Source organism: Mauremys reevesii, linkage group 9, assembly GCF_016161935.1.
Source record: "Mauremys reevesii isolate NIE-2019 linkage group 9, ASM1616193v1, whole genome shotgun sequence".
NCBI lineage: Eukaryota > Metazoa > Chordata > Testudines > Geoemydidae > Mauremys > Mauremys reevesii.
The window spans coordinates 91,329,061-91,356,910 of NC_052631.1; the positions used below are offsets into that span (position 1 = coordinate 91,329,061).

Below are 27,850 nucleotides of genomic sequence, written 5' to 3' on the forward strand. Positions count from 1 at the left end.
GATCCCAGGGATGCAGTTGAAAAACCCTTTAATTTTTTTTTGCAGGCTGGTCAAATTTGATCTGAGACCCCAGTGAAGAAGGAGCCCTGCAATGCCATTCCTGCAGGGTTGCTTTTCAGCTCAGAACCAGATATTTATCTAAAAGGAATAGGAAGAGGTTCAGCAGTGGAGGCCCAAGTCATGCTCCATAGAGAGGTCCAGGAAATACATTGACTGAATCATTCCCTCAGGTGGTGGGGTTTCCCTCTGCTTTGAAATAAAACAAAGGGCTTTGTACGCGGGTGGTACTCACCCCTGCCACACTCCTGCTGGGTCGTCCCCCAGAATGTCCCTCCCCGCCCCCCGCCCCCCCGGCAGGCTGGTGACCGCCCGACCCGCGGCCCCCCGCCCTCTCCCCTCCCCCCCCCCCTTTCTATAATGGTCTCTCCAGGGGCCCCCCCCCCAGCCCACCACACCCCTATTCCCTAGTTGCCTCTGACTGCTGACAGTCATGGCCCCACACCCTGGGGCAGACTGCAGCATCAGCCCACACTCACACAGGTCAAGGGTTGGGTGGGCTGCCCTGCTGCCTACCTCCTGGCCTGCCCTGCCCCCCCCCCTATGGCCCGCCTGGCCCTGCCGCTTTCTGGGCTGGAGCTGGCTCCTGCTCTCTCTCTCTCCTCCTCCCCTTCCCCTGCTTCCCTTCCCCTCAGCCTAGCTGCCTAGCCAGCCCCTAGCCAGGCTCAGCCAGAGAAGACTCTGAGAGCTCTCTTCTGGCTCTCCCTTTGGCTTCCAGGGCTCCAGGGGTGGCTTCAGCCGCCGGCGTGGCCAGCAGCAGCTTTCAGCCAAGCCAGCCACCAGCTCAGCCAGCCTGTTTTTCCAAAGCCCGAGCGCAGGGCTTCATCCTCTGAATCCTCACATACCCAGCGATCTATACAAGACTCAGGGGACCTGTTGGAAGCAAGGGCCATCCATGAGAGCCATATCCCTCCATTCTGGTCCTTGTCAAGGAACCCTATAACCTCTCACAGAATATTGGGAGGGGCTACCATAGCTCATAGGGAAACCAAGTTTTTTAGACTGTTTTGGGCCTTAAAGATGGAGAATCCTGGTGGGTTTGGTGTGGGGATGAGGTATGGAGAAGGCCTCTTCTCTCCTGGCCCCTTTCTCTCAATGCATGGATCCCAGTGGAGGGACTTCCACACGGTCTGGGGAAGGTGGCACTTCCCTACTCTGTGGGTTCCCCTCCTTCAGGCAGGGATTCAGTAACTTTTCATCCTTTATATCCAGGATATCAGAAAGGACAATCGGCTAGTACAGTGATGGGTGTGATATAAGAACCAATCTCAGTCAGAATTTGGATGAAACTCTCTGTGGATTGAGGGTGTTAGGCTCCAAATGAAGGAACTCCCCTCACAATTGTTAGTGGTGCTGAAAGGCTGATTGTGTAGGGGGAATATAGACAGGACAAGAAACTGAAGGTGCAGGGACAGTGTTGCATGGGGCCTACGTCCTTGCTTGGCTTTACTATAGCAAATTTTGTGTGTTTTGGAAAACTAAGTTGGCTGAGGCAAAAAGCGACAGGCCTGCTGCTAGAAAGCGTCCCGCTGCTGCTCAAGCCACAGAGTGGTAGAGTGTAATGAAGCATTGATCAATTTTCCACTCCAGTACGGTGGAGCATGTTGCCTGCATGAAATTATTGATTAGCTTGGGGTGAATATTGAGTCCTACACAGAGAGATGTCTCTATGCACAGAAGTACACTCTGTGCCTTCGCTTACACATGTGCCTGCATGTTCTATTGGAATAAATGTCTCCTCTGATTGGAGACCAGCTCCTGCCTTGGCAGTCCCCTCCTGCTGCATATATTCCCTTTAGTTTTGTATACTCTGGGATCTTCTCTTTTATGGCCCAATCCTGCAAGGTACCTGGGGAACTGAGATGGCTCTGCACCTACCAGTACTAGGCTCTGAATCTCCTATTTTCTAAAAATGTCAGACCTAGTTTTCATAGCCTTTTTAGAATGACTAAGATTTCAGAGTCCCTGTATTATGCCGCTTGCCCTCTGCTGTGCTTTCTTCATCTCTAATACTATCCTTTTGTAGCTGAGATTTGCCATTTATGCCCCGTGTTCTAAATGTGGCCTCATTTTGTTCTTTAGAGTATGCTAGAATAATCTCTTCCTAGTTATATTTGATAACTTCTTTATGCCTTTTGCAATTGTATTTGCATTCCACTGGTATTAGCACATTTGCATATTTTAACTTCCGTCCAGGGGATTGGAACATGTAGCTAGTGAAGATACTGTATTCCCCATAGCTTTTAGATCCCAAGCACGTCACATTGCATTGCAGGTTGGCCCTTCTATATTCCTGTCCAGAACTTTAGAATAATTAATGACGAGACTATGCCCAGAAAACGCAGCCTAGATTTCACATGTTGCGACAGGAATTTGGAAGCTGTGTGGATCCTCAAAGAGGCCAGATTCAAAGCCCATTCAAGTCAATGGGAGTCTTTCCATAGAAGTCAATGGCTTTTTAATCAATCCAAAAGTGCAGACGTGTTTGACAAAGTTCATAATGATGGATAACCCAAGTAGGAATGCTTTGATTTATGAAGCCCCTGGTCAACTGGAATATAACAATGTATGTTTCTCTTTCAGTTTTCTAGAGATGCTCCAGAATGCATCTTTCTAGAATGTCTCAGATTCAAGAAGAGACAATAGTTGATTGACATGAGATGTCTGATATTGCTAATGCCCAAAATCCTGTATTATGGGGGGAAGCATGATACTACTGCATCACGTCTAATAAACCCATAAGTGCAGCTTAATTTCTACAAGCCTAAAAAGAACATGTACAAAAAAATTGAGTTAAAATTTGTCCGTACTGCATGCCTGGTTACTGAGGGCATTGATCATTTGATTCTAGGCTTGCATCCCTTTTTTATTTTAGTTTTGTAGTTCATGGCTAAATTCTTAGGTTCAGGGATTGCAGCCATGAAGAATATCAGTGACTCTCACATGCTGTTTTAAAAGTTCATAATGGAACTTAAGGTGAAAAGTCCAGTCTTTTTAGTTCAGAGATATATAAATAGACTAGGAGTATAATTCTTAAATTGAACTGTATTATTGCTCTCCTATTGTACTGATTGCATCCTCCAAAGTTTCCTATCAGGAGCAATTTTCATTCTTTTTTTCAAGTCACTGACATCTAAACAGAAAAATTCAATCAGCCTCAGTCCATCCCAAACTGTTTCCACTTAAATGTGTCCTCAGATTTCAAGTCTTTCATTATTTCACCCACTTAAGATCCTCACTCACTAAACCTAAACGTCCAGTTATCTTGTTTACAGTCTGACATTGTCATGCATTTGTTTGCATGCGTATGTCCTGTAGGCAGCAGCTATGCTCCTACAAATCATCCAGTCGGACATATGCAGAAAGAACAGTCTTTACATGTGTAATATCACAACTTCCAAGAAGAACTGCACCGCAAGTAACAAATAGCATTTCTCCAAGAGCTTGCTGCCTAGTCATTCAGTTAGATTGAGCTTGTAAGACAATCTGTAACTGCACCATCCGGTGACTCAAAAAATATTATGCCTTATAGAGCAATTAGCTTTTGATACAGTAGTATACAGATTTTCTAATCTTCAAGGTACTATAGCAAGTGAAGTGGACAAGCTCTCTGTCTTAGTTTCACTTTGCACCTTGTGCTTTTGTGCAGTACTGATCTACTCACAGAGGAACCAAGAAGTATGTCTGAGGGCTTTGCATGCCCCGGTCTTGTCATGCCTGGCAGGGGTGGCTGTCCCCCATTGGCAGTCAGAATTGTAGGAAGCTTTTCCAATTTGCACTTGTGTGTGTTTGATTACACAAACTTGCTAAAATTGCACTCTTTCTCCATTGCCCGTGGCTCTAAGATGCTGTTAGGGTTTGCAAATGAGTATGTGTTAATGCAGACCTGGTCTAATGGGCAGAGTTTTAGCCAGAAGATTTTAATGGAGGTCATGAACCCAAAGCCCTGTGTAGGACTTTGAAACTATAGGCATAGAAAGGATGGTTTTGTTATTAAAACATTGGTGAGAACTCAAGACATCTAAATTCAATTTCTGACTCTACCACAAATGTCCAATGTGACCTTGGGCAAGTCACTTAATTTCTGTGCCTCAGTCCCTTCTTTTTAATTGGGAGACAATAATACTCTCTTCCTGCCAAGTCTTGTATGTTTAAATTGCAGCAACTGTCCCTTTACTATGTTTATTACAGTGCCTAGCACCTCCTGGTGCTACTGTCATACTAGTGATAAAACTAGGGCTATGTCCTTTTATTTTTTATTATTAACTTATGACACATCTCTCTCACCTGTCTCTGATTACAGCACGTGAGCTCTAGATTAAGGACGGTGCTTCAGCAGGCACACAGACCATGCCAATGCTGCAGGGTTTTCCTTTCCTTCTCTCCCTGGCACTCAAGTACTTTACTCATGGTGATTTGTAAGCAAATAAATATTTATAACGATGTACAAATTATTTAACGCTACCATACATAATGCTGTCACCGACTGAGTAGGCATTAAAGGAGAAAAAGATGCTCTAAGACTGAACAATCCTCTGGGTCTCCCAGTGCATTCTGTGCCTGCTTTATGTTGTTGGCAGTGTTGTTATAGCCATGTTGGTCCCAGGATATCGGAAGGATGAGGTGCACGAGGTGATATCTTTTATTGGACCAACTTCTGCTGGTGAAAGAGACAAGGTTCCAAGCTACACAGAGCTTTTCTTCGGGTCCCCTGGTGTCTGCTTGGCAAGACTGGTCCAGCTCCTGTGAACGTGACGGGAGTCTCTCTATGGACTTGGGTGGGGCTGAAGTTCCTAGAAACTGATGCTAAGCCTCTAGGCATTTGACACCATACCCAGAATTAATAATAATGATGTGTTGGCAGGGCCGATGCATGTTGGGGGAAATAAATAATCAGTAATAGCTGGAGCTGCTGTTTGCAAAATACTGCAAAAAAAGCAGATGAATCCATGTTGATAAAAATCAGTGACTCCGTTCGTTCATTCATTTTTGTTTTATGCAAAACTTTCTGTGCTGTTGTCCTGCCTTATGCAGCAACTCTTCATGCCTTCCGTTGTGGACTAGTAAGGAAGTCCTGGGTCTGTTCAGCCCCTTGCAGGTGTCAGGAAATGCTGATTTCCTCACCTTGTGGGGAGGCTGTGCAGAGGGGCAGAAGTCCCAGTGTCTGTGCTTTCCTGCCGTAACAATCCCAGTTAATTTTACATCAGTTTTGAAAACACGGCCCTCATGGTCTTCCTCCAGATCAGAAAAAGAACTAAGAAGTGCAGGGCCGGATTCCTTTTGCACCTTGTCTAGCCGTTTACGCCTGTGAACAGGGAGTGTTTAACTGCCACCCGGAAGAGTGAGTGGAAGAGTCTCTGATCTGGTTGAGTTTCCTGCTCACTTTGCACAGGTCTGAATGGTGACCCAAGATGCAAGGCAATGCAGAATCAAGCCCAGAGAGCATCTCAGGCTTTATCTGAACTATGAGACGAAACTCTCCTTATCCCAGTCCATCTTCTGCTGCATTTTTAATGGATATTCATGGGTTTGCCCCAGGCAACCAAGTAGCACAGCAGGGATTTAAAAGGGACCACACCCAGCATCTGTGTTAGTCTCTCTTTAGCGCACTTGGACATGTACCTTGTGTCATCATCTATCAGTTTCCTTTCCCCCTGTGGGAGCACTGAGGCAAATAATTCATTGAGCTTGTTTTAGAAAATGTCATTTTGCTATGTCAATAAATTAGCTTGGCTGCGGTATCTCCAAGCCAGGCAGGCGGCTTCACTTACAGCACCCCCTGGGTCTTCTGGACTTGAATCTTTTATTATTATTATTTGTCTGAACATCTTGCATGATCTTTTATTCATTCACCCCCTTTGTGTTTTCGTTTCGTGTGTTGCAATCTCTAGCTTCAGTCTTCAGTCCTGCCGGGTTTCCCAGGGCCTGATGTTTAGTGGCCATATGCCTCCTTGCTGCTCTTTACATCTCTTGATGTGTCTAATGTTGCCCTTCCATTGTGCACAGACAGTGCCCACACAGTCACTTAGCACTGAACCCACTTAAATCAAGTGAGGCCACTGTGATGGGTTCCCCCCGGGAGCCCAGGCTGGTGGGTCGGGGGGGCTCGGTGCCACCTGGAACTGGGGTACCACTCTGGGGGAACCCATCACAGCCACCTCATTGTAACTCTACCTCTTGGCCCACCTGCCTCTCTGCTCAGGGTGGCTTGCACAATACCTGATCGTATCCAGTTGGGTTAGTGCCTACTTGCCAGGGATATGTTGTGTTATCAGTTTGAAAATGTGAAGGATTCGTGTCTCCTGGGATCCCCTCAGATCATGGGATGTTCAGAATGGACCCCTGACTCCCGAGCACCTTCTGTCACAAGATTGCTCAGAGAAAAAAAGAACGAAGTGTTCACACACACACACACACACACACACACACACACACACACACACACACACACACACACACACACTTGACTTTTTCTGCTCTTACACAGCTTTGCTCGGGGGCTTGGAGGGCGGCTGAGAAGCAGCACCAATAAAAGGCACCTTGCACTGGTGGAAGGTGACACAGCAGAGACTGAGGTTGGAGTGGAATGAGCAGGGGGAAGACAATGTGGCAACGAGGATACACAGACTGGACGGAGTTAGTTTATAGACAGCTTTGAAAACCAGTTTTGATCTCTGCAATAAGGCAGTGAAGAGGATGGAAGATAGGGGGGATTCTGCTTCTGGGAGTGGGAGCCTCATCTGGCTAAAGTTTTAGATGCACTTTAAATCTAAAGTGCAATTCTACCCTGTGAAAATGTCATCGTCATTCTCAACAGATCAGCTCCCTGTGCACGTTCAGAGCCAGATCTCACATCTCTAGTGACTCATTAAATTTGTTCTGCTTTTAACTCCTATTAGCCCTGCGGAGGAATCACAGCCGCAGGAGAGGGGGCTGGATTCAGTTCCTCCTTGTGTGCTTCATCAACAGAGTTGTTTCCTAAGTTCCAGCCAACTACACCTGTGCAACCCCATAGAAGGCAATAGAGTTGCCCAGGCATCACTGAGGGCATACTTTGACCTGTAGGACCTTTATGATGAGGCAAGAGAAGGAAAGAATGGTTGATTCTCAGAGCCCAGGTTGAGTTTGCAGGGAGTGTAGTTTTAAAAAGATGGTGTTATTTTTCCTTTGTGAACGGGGCACATTTAATCAGGAATTACTTGGCGATGATATATATGAAGCCATTTCAGGAACAGCATTTTGGAGCAGATCTGCAGCTCAATAAGACTATAAAAGATCAAGGGGTGAGGAAGGATTTCAGTGGAGAGCGAATCAGGGTAAATACATTCAGAGAGAAGACAGCAGGCCAGAGAGTTGCAGGAGTAAAAATTTAGCTAATATTTAAGGATGTCTGATGGTTATGGGCCCTGATCCTCCACGGATGTAAGTTGTTTGTTTTTTTTGTTTTTGTTTTTTAGAACAAAATTAGGATCTGACTTAAGAGTGGTGGCAGGTACAGGAAGCGTAATGCAAAGAAAACATGCTACCCGAGAGGATTAAATAACTCATTAGTATGCCAGTGACTGGATTTTTGTCGGTTTGTGTCTCAGGTGACAAGTTCTCATCTCCCAGTGGCCAAGTCTTGTGCTGATGAGCTTTTCAAATAGAAATTCCCCATCTTCTGACCGAAATCAGCAAACCCTTCCATAACTGCCATGCAGGCTAAACAATGTGCTTCTTTAGAGGGATCTGGTATAAGGTAGCATACATATATAGGGATAGATTCTGCGTGCTCATTCCAGGAGTGCGTAGCAAAGAAAGGAGTCTTCAATCACCCCTTTGCAAAGCCTGCCGAAGGGCGAGCAGCATTACAGCCTCTCTTCTTCGGGAAGGGCAGGGACTGTTCCTTCCCCACCTCACTGGAGGTGGAGGGTGCCCTAAAGAGTGGGGAGGAGCTGGAGTTATGGCCTTGCGCTACTTCCAGACCAGCCTGTGGAGTGGGACTAGGCTGGGGCTCAGGAAAGGCGAAGTGGGCTTCCCCTGCAAGCCATCGAGTTTGGGCCGTTCCTCCCAGTACTCTGCCTGCCTCTCACTCTGGGCTGTGCCCAAATGGAATGATCTAGCCCAGAGTTACTGCTGAGATCACTGATTTTTTTTTCTAGGTGCTGGGGGCCAGCTCCTCGGCTGGTGTAAATAGGTGCACGGACGCCATGCCCGCTGCCACCAGCTGTGGATCTAGCCCTGCACAGGAACCCCCATAAACCCATTGCAGGTAGAAGGATTTGTCAATGCTTTGGTGTCCGGCAGCTCTTGTGATAGGCATCCTGTGCCTGAAGTGAGAGGACAGCCCATCTCCTCAAACCCACGGTACAGGCTCCATGGCAGGCCTGATAATATGCGGGCAATGCAGCCCTCCCTAACAAAGCGCTGGTGTGGCCTATACTGTAGCCCAGCGGTTCTCAAATGTGGGTTGGGACCCCAAAGTGGGTCACGACCCCATTTTAATGGGGTTGCCAGGGCTGATGTTAGACTTGCTGGGGCCAGGGGCCGAAGCTGAAGACCAAGCCCTAGCGTCTGGAGCCAAAGCCTGAGGACTTCGTCCCTTAGTGGCGGGGCTCAGGTCACGGGCCCTCCGGCCTGAGGCTGAAGCTCTTGGGCTTTGGTCCTTCTGCCTAGAGCAGTGGAGCTCAGGCTTTAGCTCCCTCACCTGACCCAGGGCAGCAGGGCTCGGGCGGGCTCAGGCTTCAGTCCCCCATCCTGGGGTTGTGTAGCAATTTTTGTTGTCAGAAGGGGGTTGCAGTGCAATGAACTGAGAGAACCCCGACATAGTCAGCGGAGTCTGGCCTTGCTTACATCTTGCTACAACAGTGCAATGAGAGACTTTGTGCTGGGGTCAGTGAGAGGAGAATGGGTTGCTCAGGCGCTGCTGTTGCTGTAATGTTCCCGTCTGACTCAGCTGTCGAAGTGTCAGAATGGTTCAGACAAAACGAAGCTTCCCCTCTGCTGTTTTCTAGGTGATGTTTCCATTCTTTTCTCTCTGCTTTCCTCTCCCAAAGAGCCTTTGTAACAGTAGGAGATGAGAGAGTGCAAGCGAGTGCCCTTTTCTCTGTATAGTTTAGCCGTGTCTTCACTGGGAAAAGAGGGATGCTTGTTACCATGCAACACTATGCAGTCCCACCACTCTGTGCTTGTTTCCCGGGCCCAGAATCGGTGTTCCACGGTATGAACCTGCCCCATTAACACCAGGCTGTACATATTGCCAGAGCCTGTGCTTTGAGAGAAGTCTGTGTCTATGTCCTCATCACTCTCGTCACCACGGTGCCATTGCCTCCTCACCTGGTTTTGCTTTTGTAGGTTCTGCTTCTGCATATACTGCAGGATAACGCGCGTGGTGTTTACACTGCTCATAACTGCCACGGTGATCTGAGCGGGCTCCATGCTTGCTGTGCTATGGCGTCTGCGCTGAAAAAGGCGCGAAATGATTGTCTGATGTTGCTCTGACAAAGGGAGGGGTGACTAATGACATGGCTTACAGGGAATTAAAATCAACAAAGGGGGTGGGTTTGCATCAAGGAGAAACACACACAACTCACACAGAATGGCCCCCCTCAAGGATTGAACTCAAAACCCTGGGTTTAGCAGGCCAATGCTCAAACCTCTGAGCTATCCCTCCCCCCACTATTCACAGAGGGAGGAAGGGAGGGGGGAGCAAATGAGTACAAAACAAATCTAGTCTCTTTCTTGTTTTGATCCATTCCACCTCTTTTATACATCTTAGGCTGGCAGCAGACCATGCAGTACGATTGCTAGCCATCGTCGTCTCCTGGCTGCTCGGCAGAAGATAGTGCAGTATGACTGCAGGCAGGACTGAATCTCCATGAGACAAAATTTAAAACGAAAATGACCTGGAGTCACTCCCATTTATGTCCAGGCACCCCGACTGACCTCACCGAGGTCTGCCAGGAGCAACCATGTCTGCCCAGGCGCCCCTGACTGACCTCACCAAGGTCGGCTAAAAGAGCACCCAGGAGACGATGACGATGGCTACCAATCATAATGCACCATCTGCTGCCAAAAGGCAATGAGCTGCTGCTGTGTAGCTATGCAGTCCCATGTCTACCAGCACCCAGGAGACGTATGGTGACGGTGAGCTGAGCGGGCTCCATGCTTGCTGGGGTATGGCGTCTATACGGGTAACCCAGGAAAAAAGGCTTGAAACGATTGTCTGCCGTTGATTTCACAGAGGGAGGAAAGAAGAGGAGGCCTGACGACATGTACCCAGAACCATCCATGGCAGTGTTTTTGACCTATCAGGCATTGGGAGCTCAACCCAGAATTCCAATGGGCGGTGGAGACTGCGGGAACTGTGGGATAGCTACCCACAGTGCAATGCTCCAGAAGTTGATGGTAGCCTTGGTACTGTGGACATACTCTGCCGAGTTAATGGTCTTAAGTGGGGACACACACAATCAACTGTATAAAATCGATTTATAAAAAATTGACTTCTATAAATTCAACCTAATTTCGTAGTGTAGACATACTCTTAGTTAATGCTCAAAGACTGAGGACAATCCTGAGCTCATTCTGAAGAACATAGTTATATAATGTAGCTCATTTTCCAGTCCTGCCCTTTGCTCTTTTTTCCACTCAGGTACATTGTCTCCAATCTGGGAATCCGAAACAAACTGATTTGGCTGTGGCAAGTGCGGGGAGATAGAACAGGTTGAAAAATAAGAACAAAATGTTGTGACAATTCCCTTCTTTTCATTGATTCCCCCCCCCCTTGAAATATGAAATTTTGAAGGAAATATGAGGAAAATTTGTTTTGGGAAGTCCCAGATGGTTCCATGAGCAAAGCATCAAGTGAGTGTTCTGGCAGAAAGAAACAGTTACAGAAGACGCCTACCCATATAACTCCATGAAGATGTCTGAGTCTGGTAGGCCACAATATCCACTGAGACACATTCTGCCTTCAAATGTCTAGCCTGTGGCTTACACGGGTGTAAAAGGAGACCAGATATGGGCTCCAGTGTCTGTACTGGAGTGTTGGCACGTGGAGAACAAAATATCATCACTCGCTGTCTGTGGCCAGGCAGACATCCCAAGTTCACAGACATGTAGCCAAGCTTTCCAGAACTGGTTCAGGCCATAGCTTTAAAAACCTAAATGGTTCCTTCATGCTCAGAGCATGTGCAGTATCTCTGTTTGGTGTGCCAGGAGTTAGTTTGAAATCTGCTTTTTTTTTTTTCTCTTCAGTGTATAAGTGCTTGGCACTGAATGTACAGCAGTACTCCATGCTACTCAATGAAATGGGATTGCCATAATTTTTTTTAATGTCGACTTCAAAAGTACAATGTTTAACTACTGTATCAAATGAGACTGTTTCCTGAAGTTAAAGGTCTGAGGCAGAGCCAATAGCTCACACTTAACTGTTTATAGTGCCACATGTGGAAAACGCAGTGCTGAGCCGTTACAGAAATACATCGATCATAGATAAGGTTGCAAGTTTGTCACAGATTCCAGGACTTTCTGTGACTTCTGCAGTGGTCAATGTGCCTGGCTTAGGGGCAGCTCAGGGGCGGTGCCTGCAGGCAGAGGCAGCGCTCAGAGCTGCCTGGCCAGGCCTCCACCTAGAAGCTGAGTGAGGGGGATGTTGCTGCTTCCAGGTAGCCCCTCCAGGTAAGCATTGCCCAGAGCCCATCTCACTCCGTCCCGTGCCCCTGCCCCCTCCCACATCCAAACTCTGCTGCTGGGTGGGGAGGAGGGGCACAGAGCCAGGCAGGGAGACTGCTGGACCCACCAATCCCCTCCACACAGCAGTACTAGCAGCGGTTCCAGGCCGTGCACTGCCCTGCACCCCCCAGCACCCGGGCCACCCTCCTCCAGCATCCATTGGGTCTTCAGGCAGGGCCCCCCCCCAAGTGTTATTCACGAGTGTTTTTAGTAAGTCATGGACAGGTCACAGGCCGTGAATTTTTGTTTTCCGGCCATAACCTGTCTCTGACTTTTACTAAAACTACCCATGACTAAAATGTAGCCCTAATCCTAGAACAGATCTGAGGCCCAATCCTGATTCCCTTTGACTTTAGTTTGTGGAAGAGACGAAAGGAGTAAAAGGCCTGCTCAGACGTGCAAAATCCGTCGAAGGGGAAGGAATCCCCATTTCCATCTGATCCCACAGAAACCTCACTGTGAGAAGTGCATGCATTGGGCCACTACGGATGTTTAATGGGGAGGAGACGTGGCTAGCCAGGGAAGACTGGCTGTATATTCTCTGGCAAACCAGTGAAATTCCTGTTTGAATTAATGCCAATGCTGTTACATTAGCTTCACTCCTTGGGGTGGAGATTACCGATCCAAACTGTCCCATGAACCCTTATCAGTGGTGGGCAGGTGATGTATGGGTTATAAAGGAACAACCTGTTAAAAGGTACCTCTCTTTTGAGAGCACCCAAACTTTCTGAATGGGTTCAACCGTTCATTGTAATTGTGGGTTTTACTGACTGACAGGCAAGACTTTGCAAGAAGGTGGCTTCTAACTAGACTGTTTATACAGGCTGCTTCAGGGGAGTGGTGAATTACGATCTCTCTTCTGGGAAAGTTAATGTTTTAAAAAATGATTTTATGACCTATACCAATATTTCAGTGTGAGGCTAGGAACACAAGTTTCTCTGCTGATTGCTCATTCTGGAATTACAGAGCCTCCTTTGCATTAATGAGAGCTTTCTAGTCTCACAGAAGTAGGGTTTATTTGTGGACAAGCTGTGCTCCATGTATTCCCTCCCACCCCCAATATAAGTAATGAGTGGATTTGGGCCAAATGACTCGCTACAGCATATCACTTTGCCTACTAATAATGGCCTATCAATCATCGCTAAACCAATGCTTAGGAGGTAGCTGGCTAACATAATGGGAATGAGAAGTTTGCCAGCTCTTTATTACCTGTATTCTGTACAATGCAGCAATTTGTTGAGCTATTCAACTGGAGAGAAGAATTTTAGGGTAAACATCAGGGATGGAAAACAGAGCCAGAAGGTGTAGAGGCATGATACAATTAAGCAGAATGCTAGTGCACAAGTCATTAATTCTGTGCTGCTTTACATAAAAGCATTGAGAATAATTTATACAGATCTTGAATATTTGAAGAACTTTTTAGGGGGAGAGGTGTTAAAAAATGAAACTACGGCATCTGTTAAATATTTCAGATGCTTCTTGAAGGGGAAATGAAATTTGCTCTGTAGTTAGGTGGACCACATGAGGAGCTAGTTGAAGATGGAAGGGGAGGTATTGGAATCCGCTAGCGTGACGTGAGTAAGCCTCTAATGTTGTGATAGGCAGACCTACAAAATTTACCTGAATTGTGAGCTCAACTGTAAAAAGTATGTAAAAGTTTATAAGAGATTACAATAACCTAGAGTAACAAATCTTAATAAGAAAAGGTCTGAAAGGGAGACAGAACAACTGAAATAGTCTAAACAAGAAGGCCAAGTTGACATGATTCAAGGATTGTGTTGAAATTATGCTCGTTTAAAAACAGAAGATGTGGAGCCAGAAGTTAATGAGACAAAATTGGTATGTTGGCTATTAGGACTAATTATTGGTGGACAAAATAATGGGGGGATGGGCTATTCCACCCTCCCACCCCCTTTCTGGGACCTTTAAAGAATGAGGGGTGGGTGGGTGGGTTGGTTGGTTGTTTTGTTTTTGTGACCAAAAAAAACCCAACAACCCCCACAACAAATTGAAAGAACAGCAGAGGCTACGGAAGTGAGCTTCACCACTATGGCTCCCCATTCCCCCCAGGCCTTCATCTTGATCCTGAGAAATGTCCTGACCAGACCGGGCAGAGAGAGGAAGCCAGAGGACATCACCCCTCCCTTTGGCTCCAGTTGAATCCCAAACACCACCTGCGATGGCAGTTATTACTATTTTTTTATACACCTCTACCTCGATATAACGCTGTCCTCAGGAGCCAAAAAATCTTACCACATTAGATGTGAAACCGTGTTATATCAAACTTTCTTTGATCCACTGGAGTGCGCAGCCCCGCCCTCCCGGAGTACTGCTTTACTGCGTTGTATCCGAATTCATGTTAGGTCGTGTTATATCGAGGTAGAGGTGTACCATCTAAGACAGAGGTTCTCAAACTGTGGTCCACAAATAGTTCCCTCTAAGGTGTGTGTGGACAGCCACGCAGAAGAGAATGAAGGGCCGCCCACCTAATTAGTGGAGCTGCACAGGCGTGGCTCCACTAATTAGGTGCCTGGACCCTGGAGAAGACACACATGTAAGGTGAGGTGGTGGCCTAGAGGGGGAATAGGGGGTAGGTGGGAGGGGGTAGAGCGGTGAGAAGAGAGGGGGTGGAGGGACTTTGGGATGTGCAGAGCTGCGGTGGCCAGAGAAACAGGCGACTTTCCCCAGCTCCAGGGCTGCAGCTGCCGGGGAGAGAGAGCCCTCCTTCCCAGCCTCAGCTCTGTGGCTGGTGTGGCAGGGGAGAGACTACTGATCTTAAATTATGAGTTGTGTGCTTTTATTTGTAGAACAAAAAAAATCTTTTTTTATATAGCGCTTTTATCCAAAGCGCTTTACAATACTTAGCTCAGGGTACAAACAACATTTGGAAAGATCTTTAAGTGGTCTGCTGAGACCCTCAGAAATTTTCAGGTGGTCCATGGCGGGGAGGGAAAAAAGTTTGAGAGCCATTGTTCTAAGAGACTGTCAAACATGGGGGGCTTTTCATTCTAAGATTGGACTTTAGCAGCAGCAACATCTCCAGCTCATCTCAACAACCTTCTCTTTTCCTCAACAGGACAGTTATTACTATCTGTGATGGGTTGCATAGACCCCATACGGACAAAGCAGGGCTAGCCCAAGCCCTGCCAATCATATAGGGTAGGGAGGAGGCCTTAAAAGGGAGGAAATTGTAGGCAGCTCGGGGGGTGGGGAGAGCAGGATTGCCCAAAGCAGGAGACTGCTAGAGTGAGTTTGGAAGCCACAAGGGAAACTTGCATCCAGCAGCCCTTCACCCCAAACCTACAGGGAGTGCAGCAAACTCCCAGGGGAAGCAGGACAGAACAACTGAATTAGTCTAAACAAAAAGGCCAAGTTGACATGATTCAAGGATTGCACTGAAATTATCCTTTCTGTAGAAGTAGAAGCATTGCCAGCAGATCGAGGGATGTGATCATTCCCCTCTATTCGGCATTGGTGAGGCCTCATCTGGAGTACTGTGTCCAGTTTTGGGCCCCACACTACAAGAAGGATGTGGAAAAATTGGAAAGAGTCCAGCAGAGGGCAACAAAAATGATTAGGGGTCTGGAGCACATGATTTATGAGGAGAGGCTGAGGGAACTGGGATTATTTAATCTGCAGAAGAGAAGAATGAGGGGGGATTTGATAGCTACTTTCGACTACCTGAAAGGGGGTTCCAAAGAGAATGGATCTAGACTGTTCTCAGTGGTAGCAGATGACAGAACAAGGAGTAATGGTCTCAAGTTGCAGTGGGGGAGGTTTAGGTTGGCTGTTAGGAAAAACTTTTTCACTAGGAGGATGGTGAAGCACTGGAATGAGTTACCTAGGGAGGTGGTGGAATCTCCATAGAGGTTTTTAAGGTCAGGCTTGACAAAGCCCTGGCTGGGATGATTTAGTTGGGGATTGGTCCTGCTTTGAGCAGGGGGTTTGACTAGATGACCTCCTGAGGGTCTTTCCAACCCTGATAGTGTATGACAGTGCAAGCTGGACTCAGTAGCCCTGTCGGAGAGATTTCTCAAAACCCACGGAGTGGGCGCTGCATCGTTGCCAGTGCAGTGAATCTTCCATCCCCTGGGTACCCTCCAGTGCACTGGGGCATTTAACTTTTTTCTCTGAGCGGGGATGAAAAGGTGACTTAAGAAGGCTCGCAAAGGCTTGCAAGTAATAACAGACTGAGACCTTGGCTGGAGCCATCCAGAGTAAATAACTGGGCGTGGCCAGGTTCTCCCACCATCCAGGAGAACAACCTCAGGGGACTCCTTTACACCAGCTAAGAGATTGTCAAACAAGGGGCTTTCCCTTTTCGGCATCTCCAGCTACCATGGAAGGGAACAGGGGAGCCTGCTTAATACTCTACACTTCAAGTGCTTTAACTGTTTTTCCTTCTCTTTAGTAAAAGCTTAAAAGTTTTTAAATGCACCTGTGTTTCCCACGGTGCTAAGCAGGCTGAGGCCTTTGTACATCAAGCTCCAGGCCTTCTTGAAACACTGTTGAACGCTGGACAGTGAGTAACACCTTTAGCCCATATATTCCTATACAACAAAAATCCTGATCCAAAGGATTTGTTTGATTAGTGAAATCGAAGCCGGGATTTCACAAGAAGGAAATACTCCTCTGGGGCTATGTATTCCTTACTCAGCGCTGACAGCGTGCTCTGGGCTGTGCTAAGACACCACTACAGATCCTGGCCCAGATCCTCGATGGTGTTTAGAGGCCTAATTCCCATTGAGGATCTGGCTGCAGTCCCTATCCCTAGGATTGTATGGTCTTAGACAAACCCACTGGGATGGAGCCAGGGGATGGAGATGACTATGAATTTACATTAGAATAGGGCTGCTGTAATAGTGGGCTAGCCTGGGATTCGTGATCCTCACAGCAGAAGCAGAAGGACTTCAATGAAGCATGAGAGAGTCCTGGGAGTGCCGAGCGAGGGATGTAATTCTAGGCATAGAATTAAGTCCACACAGAAGAAGGAGCAGAGACGAAAGTGGGAGAAGGGCGTGAAGGGAGTTGGGAGGCCAGCATCATTAGTGAAGCGAGAGGGTTGGAGTCTTGAGGGCTGGGTCAGAGATGGGAGCAGGAATGGCTTTCTGCAAGCCCAGAAGGCAATTACGCTTTATTGAAACAACTTATTTAGTCCATCTCACTCTTTTATTGACCAGTCAGCCCTTTCCTGGGAAAGGCAGCCTGAGGGGAGGATTAAGTCTATGGGGGCTTTGATTTAGCCTCCCTGGAGAAGCCAGTAGGGTATGTCATGCATGTCAAGTGAGGTGGTGTGCCAGGATTTGCTATTTTTCGTGTCATGACGGGAAACCTGAGAGATGAAGGGACACCTGGCACCCACAGTGCATTTCCTCCTCCGTAGGGCTCTGGCCAAGGACTTATGGGTAGCCAGCAGCAATCCTCTCTCTGCCATCCCACCTGCTGCCCATTGGCTCGCTGCTGTGTGGGAGCCTTCTTTGAATGGAGGGCCAGAGCCCTAATTATTCTCTTCCTCCCCACCCCCCAAAAAGAATCTTGCCTTAATTCTCTGGATTCCCCGGAAATAAATATAGAGGTTTATTGCCCTGCTGATGTTATAATGCAACACTCATTATTGGTAACTGGAGTTAAGTATAGGGCAGTGGGAAATATTGGCATTTGTATGGGGTTGAGGGGGGGAAAAAAGGCCCAAATTCTGTGTGCGCCTCCTGTTGAAATTAATAGGGCTTGTTCGTGCTCAGCTGAGGGCAGAATTTGGCCCCATCAGGATGAATATTTCAGTTCAAATTAGTGATGGAGGAACTTCTGCGTTTGGGTTTGGATGACACCTTGAATGAAGACTTCTGAAGTTAAATTAAGAGTCAACCGAAGTTTCCCCAGGACTACTCAGGATATTCATGATCTTAACTATAGATAGCAAAGCTACACATACCTATATAAAGTATTTCCACGTCTGAACAGCGCTATGGGGCTTAACTGGAAACCTGGAACTTAAACCTTCTTTTGGGCTTAAGGAAAGGTTAAGACTTAATTTCAACAATAAACTGGAGCCTGGACTCCAAATTGGAACACCCCTGAACTTTGGATATAGTTGGGATCTGGGTCCAAATGTCACAGCTACAGCCGGCCTCTACGTTTGTCTTAATTTTAAGGAGCTGTAAACCGTACTTAAAGTAAACCTGCATGTTTAATTTTTTTAATGCTCAATTAGAACAGCCCAAATTATGTTCTAAACTTAAATTAAAACCTCAGCATGAATTGGATAGTGCGTCTCTGTATGACGGCTTTTATATTAAATGGTTTACATGAATGCAGTTATTTATCTTGGAAACAGGTTGGCATGCATATTAATGAGACCCAGGTGTTAATGCCATGCTGTTTCCTTTCCAACTAAGAATCTTTACATTAACTTAAAGGATTTTTTTTAAAGTATTTCTTTTGAAGCAATGCTTTGTGCAGCATCATGTTTGTTTATCATGGCTTCTGCATTTTCTCTTCTTTCCCCTCCACCAAGTTTTCCCCCTCCTTCTCTTCTTTCAGATAAGGCAGCAATACTAAAGTTCTCCTGTTACTTCCAGTGTTCCTGTATCCTTAACAATTCTGGCTACTGTTCAGTGATATCCCATGCAAGGTCACTTGTTTTCATTTACTGTCTCTTGGCTCTTCCTTCCCCAAGAGGGAATCAACCCAAGGAGGCTCACTGCTACCGGAAACCTAATTAACTAGCTGTTGGGATTAGGGCTGGGAGCACCCAGAGGGGATTTCTGGTTCCCACGAAATGATTAAAACGGGGGCATTTTGATTCTTTAGAGGCAGCATGACCTAGTGGCTAGAGCACTGAACTGGGAGTCAGGAAACCTGGGTTTTATTCTTGGCTCTGCTGCTGATCTGATGGGCAAGTCACATCACCTTTCCATATCTCTGTTTCTACCACATCCGGTGTCTACCTACATTTATATGTTCTTTTGGGTAGGGACGGTCTCTTACACGTCCGTACAGGGCCTAACACAATGGGGTTTATATTTAGATTGGAGCCATCTACACACTACTACAGTACAAATAAGCAAGAATACGAGAATTTCTTATTTCAAAGGAAGGTCCTCAGACTGCAGAAAATATGAGAGGTCTGCACAGCTCTCATGGTAACTATTTAGCCATTCAATGCATTAATCCCACCAAGCTGCTTTTACTGTAGGGATTTGACTATGGCTCAGAAATATTTAAAGATCTTTAACTTCTTAAATAAAAGTTATAGCAGGAGGTGGGTGGGTGTGGCTGCGAGGGTCTGAGGAGAGCTGAATTATAGTTACCACAGTTAAGGCCTGACCCAAAGCCCGTTAGCATCCATAGAAAAGCTTTAGTTGAGGTGTATGGGCTTGGGTGTGGCCCTCGGAGTACCTGCATGATCAGACGCTAAGGGTGTGCCTACACTTCAATTAGACATTCGTGGCTGGTCCATGCCAGCTGACTCCAGCTCACGGAGCTTGGGCTAAGGGGCTGTTTAATTGTGGGGTAGCTGTTCAGGCTTGGGCTGCAGCCCGAGCTCTGACCCTCCCTGCCTTGCAGGGTCCTAGAGCCTGGGCTCCAGCCAAACCGAGACGTCTACATCGCAATTTAAACAGCCCCTTACCCGAGCTCTGTGAACCCGAGGCAGCTAGCTTGGACCAGCCACTGGTGTCTAATTGCAGTGTAGGCACACCCTAAGAGGTACCCTTAACTGTGACTGTTCTGGCTCTGGTGGCGCCCAGCCACAAACCCAGCATTCCTTAATCCTGGCTCTTTAGTATTTGATTTTAAGACCTAAAGAGGAGGAATATTCCTAGTGATGAAGACATCCTCACCAAGCTGCTAAAAGGATCTGCCTCTTACTGCTTCAAGGAGGTTACTTAATACCAGCTGCATACTGGTGTCTTGAAGTGCAGGAGGTGATGCACAGTAGAAGTTCATGTTGTTTCATGGCAGCCCAGAATACAACAGGCAATTATGCTGTACAGTTTGAACAGGATCCTAGCATCCTGAGTGACATTTTACAACTGCCCACCGGCTGTGGTCTTGCTTGACTAGGACACAGGAGACCTGGTTCCACTCTTAGCTCTGTCACTGAGCTGCTGTGTGACCTGGGGTAAGGCACTTCATCTTTTTCCATCTGTTTAGATGACTAGCATTTTGGAGCTGGGCCTACATCTCGCTGTGTGTATGCACAGCACCTAGCACTATCGGGCTTCGATCTCTGCTGGGGCTCGTTGGAGCTATTGTCATACACACCAGTTCTGATCAGTACAGATCATATCCTAAGGTCATAATGCCCAGCGCTGCTGTACTCCTTACAGCGAAGCTACGCCCCTTCCGTGGGACAGCAAAGTCCTCCCCCGAATGTCTCAAGAATGTCACAAGTTCCATATTACAGAGCTTGCAGGGCATTTTTAACCTTCTCTGGATTTTTTTTTTCCATGGGAGCTGATTTAGGCCAACATCTGAGGGGAACATTTTTTAGCCGTAGTAAGTTCTGGGGTCGGCCTTAGGCTCAGTTCTCTTTCTCATTCTGAATTTTGGCTCTTTCTTATTAATAAAATAGCTACTTTCTGTAGCGAAGTGATTGGATACCTGCTTAAAGCAGTGGCAGAGTTAGAGTTCATGGGGCCCTGTGCACAGCTTCATTTTTGGGGGCCCTCCCCTCAGGACCCAGCCAAGCAAAAGAACATTCTCTCATCTCCTCCCCCTGCTCTTCATTCTTTTTTTCTTCCTCCTCCTCCTGTATTATAAGTAATAGGAAGTAAATGAAAATGAAGTGAGGTACTTTGATTGGGGCAGAGGGCTGGGGTGGAGGAGGGGGTGCAGGGGTCAGGCTCTGGGCTGAGGCAGGGGTTGGGGTGCAGGAGGGGTGCAGGAAGGAGGCAGCACTAACATTGGGCAGCATGGCTCCCAAAGCAACTGGCACACCCCTCTGGCAGTGGCTCCTGGGCAGAGGGAGGCCAGGGTGGTCTTTATGCACCACCCCTGCAGCTCCCAGTGGCTGCAGTTCCCGGAACTCAATGGGAAGACTATCAATCATTTCAATGAGCTTTGGATCGGGCCCATATATCCTGGTACTGCTCCATTTGCACAGAGCTCATTACAGAACTGGGGCCTAACCCTGCCATCCTCACACAAGTCAGCTTGTATTGATGTCACTGGGAGTTTTACTTCAGCCCTTTTTACTCGCGCAGACTTTGATATATGGGGGTCACCATTAAAAAGTTAGCATCTGCAGGGAGTTACCACACGGGGACATCTGAGATAGCAGCTTTCTTTATACTTAGAGTAGGGGATTTCGGCTGTACAGTGGAGGAGGAGTGTCACAGCTACATCTAGCCCATGGCTTATGTTCCAGTGCAGATGGGCTGAGTGTACATCCGGTTGAAAAATGGGAGGGGGGGAATTTTTTAAAAAAAGAGAATCTATTGGAAAAATGTGAGCAGCTCTCAATGACTGACTTTCCTTTCATTTGAGATGCTGTAGGGTGACCAGGTCACAAGAGTGAAATATCAGGACACACTGGGCAAGCTGGGGGGACAGACAGACACAGGTGCATAGCCCCGACTGGAGCCAGAGGCACACGGGTCCGCCTGGCCCTGTGCTACCAGCGTGCCCCTTCCTCTTGGGGGTGGGCCCATGCTGCACCACACAGCTCCCCTGCCCAGCGCCCCCCGGATCCACTATGCCCAGAGCCCCCCTACGACCCTTCCACCACAAATGCACAGTGCTGTGCACACACCCCCTGCCCAGCACCCCCCTGCCTAGAGCCCCACCACAGCTGCTCAGCACCCAACACAACCCCCCACTCACTAGTTTCCCAATACACCCAGATTTCCCCCCCTTTCCTCCCTTCCAGTGCCCTTCCCCACAGCCCAACATTGATTCTTTTTTTTTTCCCAGTAAGAAGCCTGCTATTAATTAGAATTGCAATTGTTCTCCTTGATCAAGTTAAACCCAAAGAAAGGATTAGGACTTCCCATGTGAGTGTGGTCTTCAGGACTGGGTCTACTATATGTAACCAGCGGGAACTGCAGCAAGAGATCTAGTACAAAAGTCCTTTCCTGAAACTCCTACTCATTTGTCCATTAAGCTAATGAAGCCTTGCAGGATGGCTTAGGCTGTGGATGGGCAAAGCAAGAATGAAGATTGAAGCCAATTAAAATCACAGCTTTGGGGAAGGAATACGTAGCATCACCATGGATGCTCAAAGCTTTGAAAGATTAGTAGATCAATGTTTCCCAGCTGGTGAGGATCAGGGAGCAAATAGGCCCTGTGAATAGCCTTGCAATCTTTGTAAGCCAACTGTATATGGTATAAATGTGAAAATCTGTTTATTTCTAAAGCTCTCACTAATGTGATCTGTAGCCTGGGTGGGGCTTTCTCCTACCACTACCCCATGAAACGGCCATTTGGTCCCTGGCTGTTGGCAAAACTGCCAGTTGTGGTGGTGGTTTTCCTGATGGAGAAAAACTTGCCACTGGGAACTGGATGAAGACTTTCCAATTCATTTTGCTAAGGTCTTTTGAACAGCCATCAAGCACTGACTGTTTTTAGTCACTATGGAACCGGGCTGGAGAAAATGGGCTTTCAACCATAATTTTAGATTGCAAGACGCTATAGCCATCCAGGAGGATTATAACATTTGACTGTCTTAAAGCTTCCCTCCTTCTGTCTTACAGAGTGAAGATATTTTTGTTGTTTTTCCAGCTTGTGGTAGAAAAGTTCATGGGCTGCTGGTAAGACTGAAAACTTCAAGAGTGAAAAGTAATCTTTATGGATGTGTTCTAAGATGAGTCTGCAATATTATGTGGCTGACACAGTGACAAACTGTGTCAAGTGCTGCTAATGAGTCCTCTTGCAGTCTGGTCTCTGTAGACCACAATAGTCCTGAAACACTTCAGAGTTCACACAGCTGCTTCTGTCATAATGATGAAGCAGCTGTCAATCCTCAAACAATGATGTTACCTGTAGCTCAGTCTGGGACTAGTTGACAGCATGTACTGCTTTTTGTTTTAATCTAGTAAGCTAAAACATTACATTTCTCCGTGCCCTGCTCTGTTGCTTCATGGTTTTTCTTTTTTGGGGTGTATCTTTGATGTTACTCTAATGATATTCAGCTGTCACTTGATTTAGAGGGACAGCAGGGGCTGAGGAAGGTAGAACCAAACTGCAAAGCCATCTCAAGAGATTCCAGCGGGGGCTGCCAGGGTGGTTTAATGCCCTACAATCAGCAAGGGAAAATTAAATAGCACAAAGTGAGGGGAACATAACCAAGCAGGCTGACTTGCTGCATGCATGTGAATTTCTTTTCAGCTGCTCTTTTCTGTTGTCGCAATAGCCCTTTTCAGATGTTCTCAGGCACTGTAGATTCAAAAGGGAAGGTGAAGAATCAGGAGGGAATGGTTGGGAAAGGTGATGTTCTAGGAGATGATCACTGTGTTAGGAAGAGGTCCACCATATGAAAAAGCCCAAGAAGCTTTAGCCCTGGTAAATACTTTCTGATTGTTTCGTGATTCATGCTCTGTGCATTCTAATAATTTTTTGTGAGGGAAACAAGTGCCGTGAACAATATGTGCAGTAGAAGGGAATTGCTCTGTATAGTTTACAAAACAGGTCTGAACTGACGTATTCATCTAACGCCATAACCAGATATTCTAGGCGGGACTGGTAGCACTGCCTATTAAGGTTGCCCAACACTTCCCATTATAAGACCCTGTTTTCAGAGGCTTATAACATTGCCAAACTTTAACCATTTGGGCAGTAATTTTCTATGCCAGGTGTTTGTCTGAGGTTGAAGTTTTTATGAAAATTCACAGCCCTGATTCATACCCAGAGTAGGTTCTTCCTGTGCACTGAATGAGGGGGGCCTGTGGAAAAAACAGTATGCACCAGGCAACTTTTGTAATTCTGGCATTTCCTAAATTTGGAGTGCTTGACTTTGCAACACTGCTAATGTTCTTTTAGTGTTTGTGTGAGCTAAATGCAGCCTTTTTGTGACTCCATTGATGTCCCCCAGGATGAAGTTGGCCCATTGATCCTGGAGATATGTGGAGATGCACTTTTGCGGTGCTTCTTTGGCAATTTCTGATGCTGAATTGGAACAATGGGAGTGCCACATCCAAAATGCTGGAGGGATGGACTCCGGCTGTTCTTATAAATAGACCGTATTGTCCCCAGTCTGCAGACTCCCTTTCACAGAATATTATTTCTTGCTGTTAAAACCTGACAATCCGCCATTTTTAAAAGCCAACAAACAAACTAAATGCATGTGAGGGCCCCACTTTGTGGGGTCTGGGAGGTTTCTGTGGGAGTGCCAGCGTAGGGTGAGGTGGTTGTGATAATTGCTGATCTTAAATGACAGCCTGATTGCTCTAGGGAACGCTTATATGGTTTGCCAGTTAATGCCATCCAGACTTGCTCTGTGGTTCTCCAGGGTTGGTTGTGCATATATTCAAATGAGCACTTGCAGAGTGGTTTTATTTAATTTATTTTCAGATTCTGATACACTAGTTTGGCAGATGTGAAAGGATTTGCCTGCTGTCCTGCCCTGTTAGCAGTAGTTGGAATCATGCAGGGAGCTGCTGGTGAATTCCTGCCGACTCACTGGAGCATGTGGGGCTCATTAGACTCCAGGTTGAATACAGGGAAGTTGGGGGTAGCTCTTGCGGGGAGGAATTTAAGATCTGGAACAGGCAGTGTTCTAGGAAGAAGGCTTAGGATGGAGTTTCCTTTATATCCTGAGTTACTTTGTTGCTAATATCAAACTCCAGGAAGAGTGCAAGGATTGACCATATAGAGGGTGTGTGTAGTCTTTATCTGGAACAGAGTTTATACCGAACAATGGAAATGTGGCCATTTGGAAAGGAGATTGGGATTGATAAAACAACACAAGTATTTTGCAGTGAATAATGATAACCTTCGCAAACATTGACTTACAAACATGCAGCAGGCACCAGACAAGGAAATTCTGAGTTGAGCTGGGCCGGTATCAGAACCTAAAATCCAGACTTGACTCCAGTTCTGTTGCTACCTTCTATCTCTATAATAAGCTGGACAAAAACCTGAGATTGGGGGCCAGATTGGCTCTTTCTGACTTCCCGAATTATAGGGTTGTGTTGTACTTGGATGGAAAACTTTTTGGAGCAGGGACCATCTTGTTGTTCTGGGTCTAGCACAATGGGCTCCTGAGTGCTAGCACAATACAAATAATAAGAACAATGGTAGCATTTTTAACTAGGCCCTAGTAGGCCTGTTCAATGGAGCTTCAAAAGGTTCCTCAAAGCATGTCAAACCAGGGTTATGTTATATGCCAGATATGCCCCCAATGTATGGGGTCAAGAGATGACTAAATGGGTGTGGTGGACTTGGTCAGGGATTGCTTCGCTTTAGTGCGGGGGTTCTCAAACTTCATTGCACTGCGACCCCCTTCTGACAACACAAATTACTACATGACCCCAGGATGGGGGACTGAAGCCTGAGCTGGCCCAAGCCCTGCCACCCCGGGTTGGGGGGGGTGAGGGGCAAAGCCAAAGTACCACCACCCTGGGCAGGGAGGGGGGCAAAGCCGAAGCCCAAGGGCAGGTGGCCTGTAACTTGAGCCCTGCTGCCCAGGGCTGAAACCCTCAGGTTTTGGCTTCGGCCCTGGGTGGTGGGGCTCGAGCTTGGCTTCGGGCCTGACCCACAGCTTGAGAACCACCGCTTGAGTGGGTTTGTCAGGATGTAATGGAACTGTAACCTAGCATAATGTCTTCTCTGTGTAAATTTCCCTCTAGGGCTCTTTTTTTTCAGCTGATGCCTCAAAAACCTGACTTTTTAAATGTGTCACCAATTCTAACTTGGAGGTATAATTTTACCACATACTTGTTCAATCAAGATTTGTATTTGAGAAAATATCTGAAGGCAGCTTCTTTGCTTCCCCGTTAGGCATGTTCAGATTCTGCTCTGACTCAAGTCAAAGATTTGGGGGGGACGGACCGTTTTTCCCCCCCTTCTTCTTTAGTAACCTTTTCATCAGACATGAGGAACTGCGTGTCTTTATGCCTAGGAGTGTGTTATCCTTAGGCAACAATAAGTAGAAAAATGTGTTTCTGCCTAGGAGATCTTATCACTTTTATGAAATCGCTTTCAGGTTCTTCACTTCTCTTTTATCTGCCTGCTTGTCTGTGTCCTTTGCGATTGTGGATGAACTGTAGTAGCATTACTTATGTAAAATGCAGAAGAGTGAGTGCTGTGCATCAGAGGTGTTTAAAGGAGGGTTCTAATTCAATAGAAATCAAGCATTTCTTTTGATTAGAGCTCCCTGAACAATGAAATTTTTTTCTAAGTCTTGACACACTTAGGAAAAGGAAATGAAGATAATTTTGCAAAATGTTCATTGAAATGTTTATTTTCCATTATTAACAGAAAGGTATCACTTATCACTTTTCTATTAAGAGATATTTTGGAAAAAAAGAATTTCAATTGACTTAATCACATACTATTTCTAGGAAGAAAGTCAAATTGGATTTTTTTAAAAAAGCAACAACATGATTTAGGGTTTTTTGGGGGGTGGGAGGAAGAAGGTCAGTACAGATTGCCCCTCCCCCCCCATGACAATGATAGTTTGATCTCCTTCTGGTAATCAATTTTATCGAAGATAAATATTTGACTTAAATAATCCTCTACAAAATAGATTGCCATTGGCTTAGAACTTTATTGGCTGCAATTTCACTGGTGTAAGGTCAGAATCCCATGCAGTATGTGGCAGTGTTGGTTGAGCAGTGATTCTGCGTGGCACATTCTCAACTAGTGTAAATTGTGAGCTCAACTGATGTCAATGGCATCGTGACAATTTATACCAGTGGAGAATGTGCCCCTGTATGTTCTGGAGAGTATCAGATGTTCCTTTGTGTTTTGGTCAGCTGGCAAGCAGCCACACTTTTCAAATAGGGAGTTGATTTACAGAAAGAAGGGGGTGAATTTATTCTTCTCCTCAGCTTTTTTTGCAGAGCTTCATGAGTGATCATCATGCCGCTGATCTATTCTTGCACTGCGCTGCCCTCTAGTTTTGCAGCCTACCTCTTGAAATGTGGATCTAGTCATGTTCTAGAACTAAACTCCCCTACAATATTTCACCATCCTTGCAGCGTGAGCCAGCTGAAAAGCCTTTGTTACTAAAAAGGGAGCTCCTCGGTGGACTAGTTAATAAGAATTGGATAGTATCGCTGTAAATAGTTTGTGAACACCTCCTCACTGTGTTCTACATTTCAGAAACCAACCAGATCAACAGCATATTCATAGGTAGGCTGTGCATGTTGTGTATAATTAGTAAATATGGCTATTTGGACCCCACTGTGCCTGTGGATTATTGTCTTGTGTTAATGACAAAAGACACAACCCTTGGCCTTCATATTCAGACCGTAGTTTTTCAGTCAAGGACAGGAAGCTTCAGCAGGCCAGTGATGCAAATCAAACTGACAATAGGACCTAGTGTATGGACACTCTGATGTGCCTGTCTAATGCCCTGCAAATAAACACAAGTTGTTCAAGCACATGCTCGGTGGAGTTCCAGTGGGATGGAACTTGCTACTTGAGATGATTTTTGGCACAAATTGTATTTTTTGCCACAGTTGGAGCTTTTTTTTTTTTTAATACACCCTTGAAATGTTCTTTTGGTTTTTAAAGTAGAGCTGTTCAGGCAGCGTCTGCTGGCAGTTTCAGCAATACTGGCCGGAGTGACACACGGTGATGCCACATGTTTAGGCTGCATCAATAAGTCCATAGAGCAGGGGTGGCCAAACTTAGCGGCCCTCTGAGCCACATGTGACAATCTTTAGAAGTTTGAGAGCCAGGGCGCACCTACCGGGGCTCAGGGCTTCAGCACAGCTCCAGCTGAAGCCCTGAGCTCTGGCAGGTGCACCCTGCTGGGCAGAAGCCCCAAGACCTCCCTCCCCACTGCAAGGCACTGGTTCCAAGCTTCCCTAACCCCCTAGGTGGTAAAAGAGCTGCATGTGCCTCATGCCCAGCCCTGCCATAGAGCATTGCAAAGAGAGGATGTGATGTGACCTGTTGGTTGGAAAGTGTTTTT

The 27,850-nt window shown here is 46.6% G+C and overlaps 1 long non-coding RNA gene across 1 annotated transcript in view; it reads left to right on the forward strand.

Annotated features, from left to right (window-relative positions):
* Positions 1-22,032: 22,032 nt before the first annotated feature.
* Positions 22,033-27,850, forward strand: part of LOC120372541 — a 36,657-nt gene continuing 30,839 nt past the window's right edge. Inside the window, exon 1 of the long non-coding RNA XR_005585035.1 lies at positions 22,033-22,520. This is a non-coding gene — a long non-coding RNA (uncharacterized LOC120372541). The remainder of the gene's footprint in view (positions 22,521-27,850) is intronic.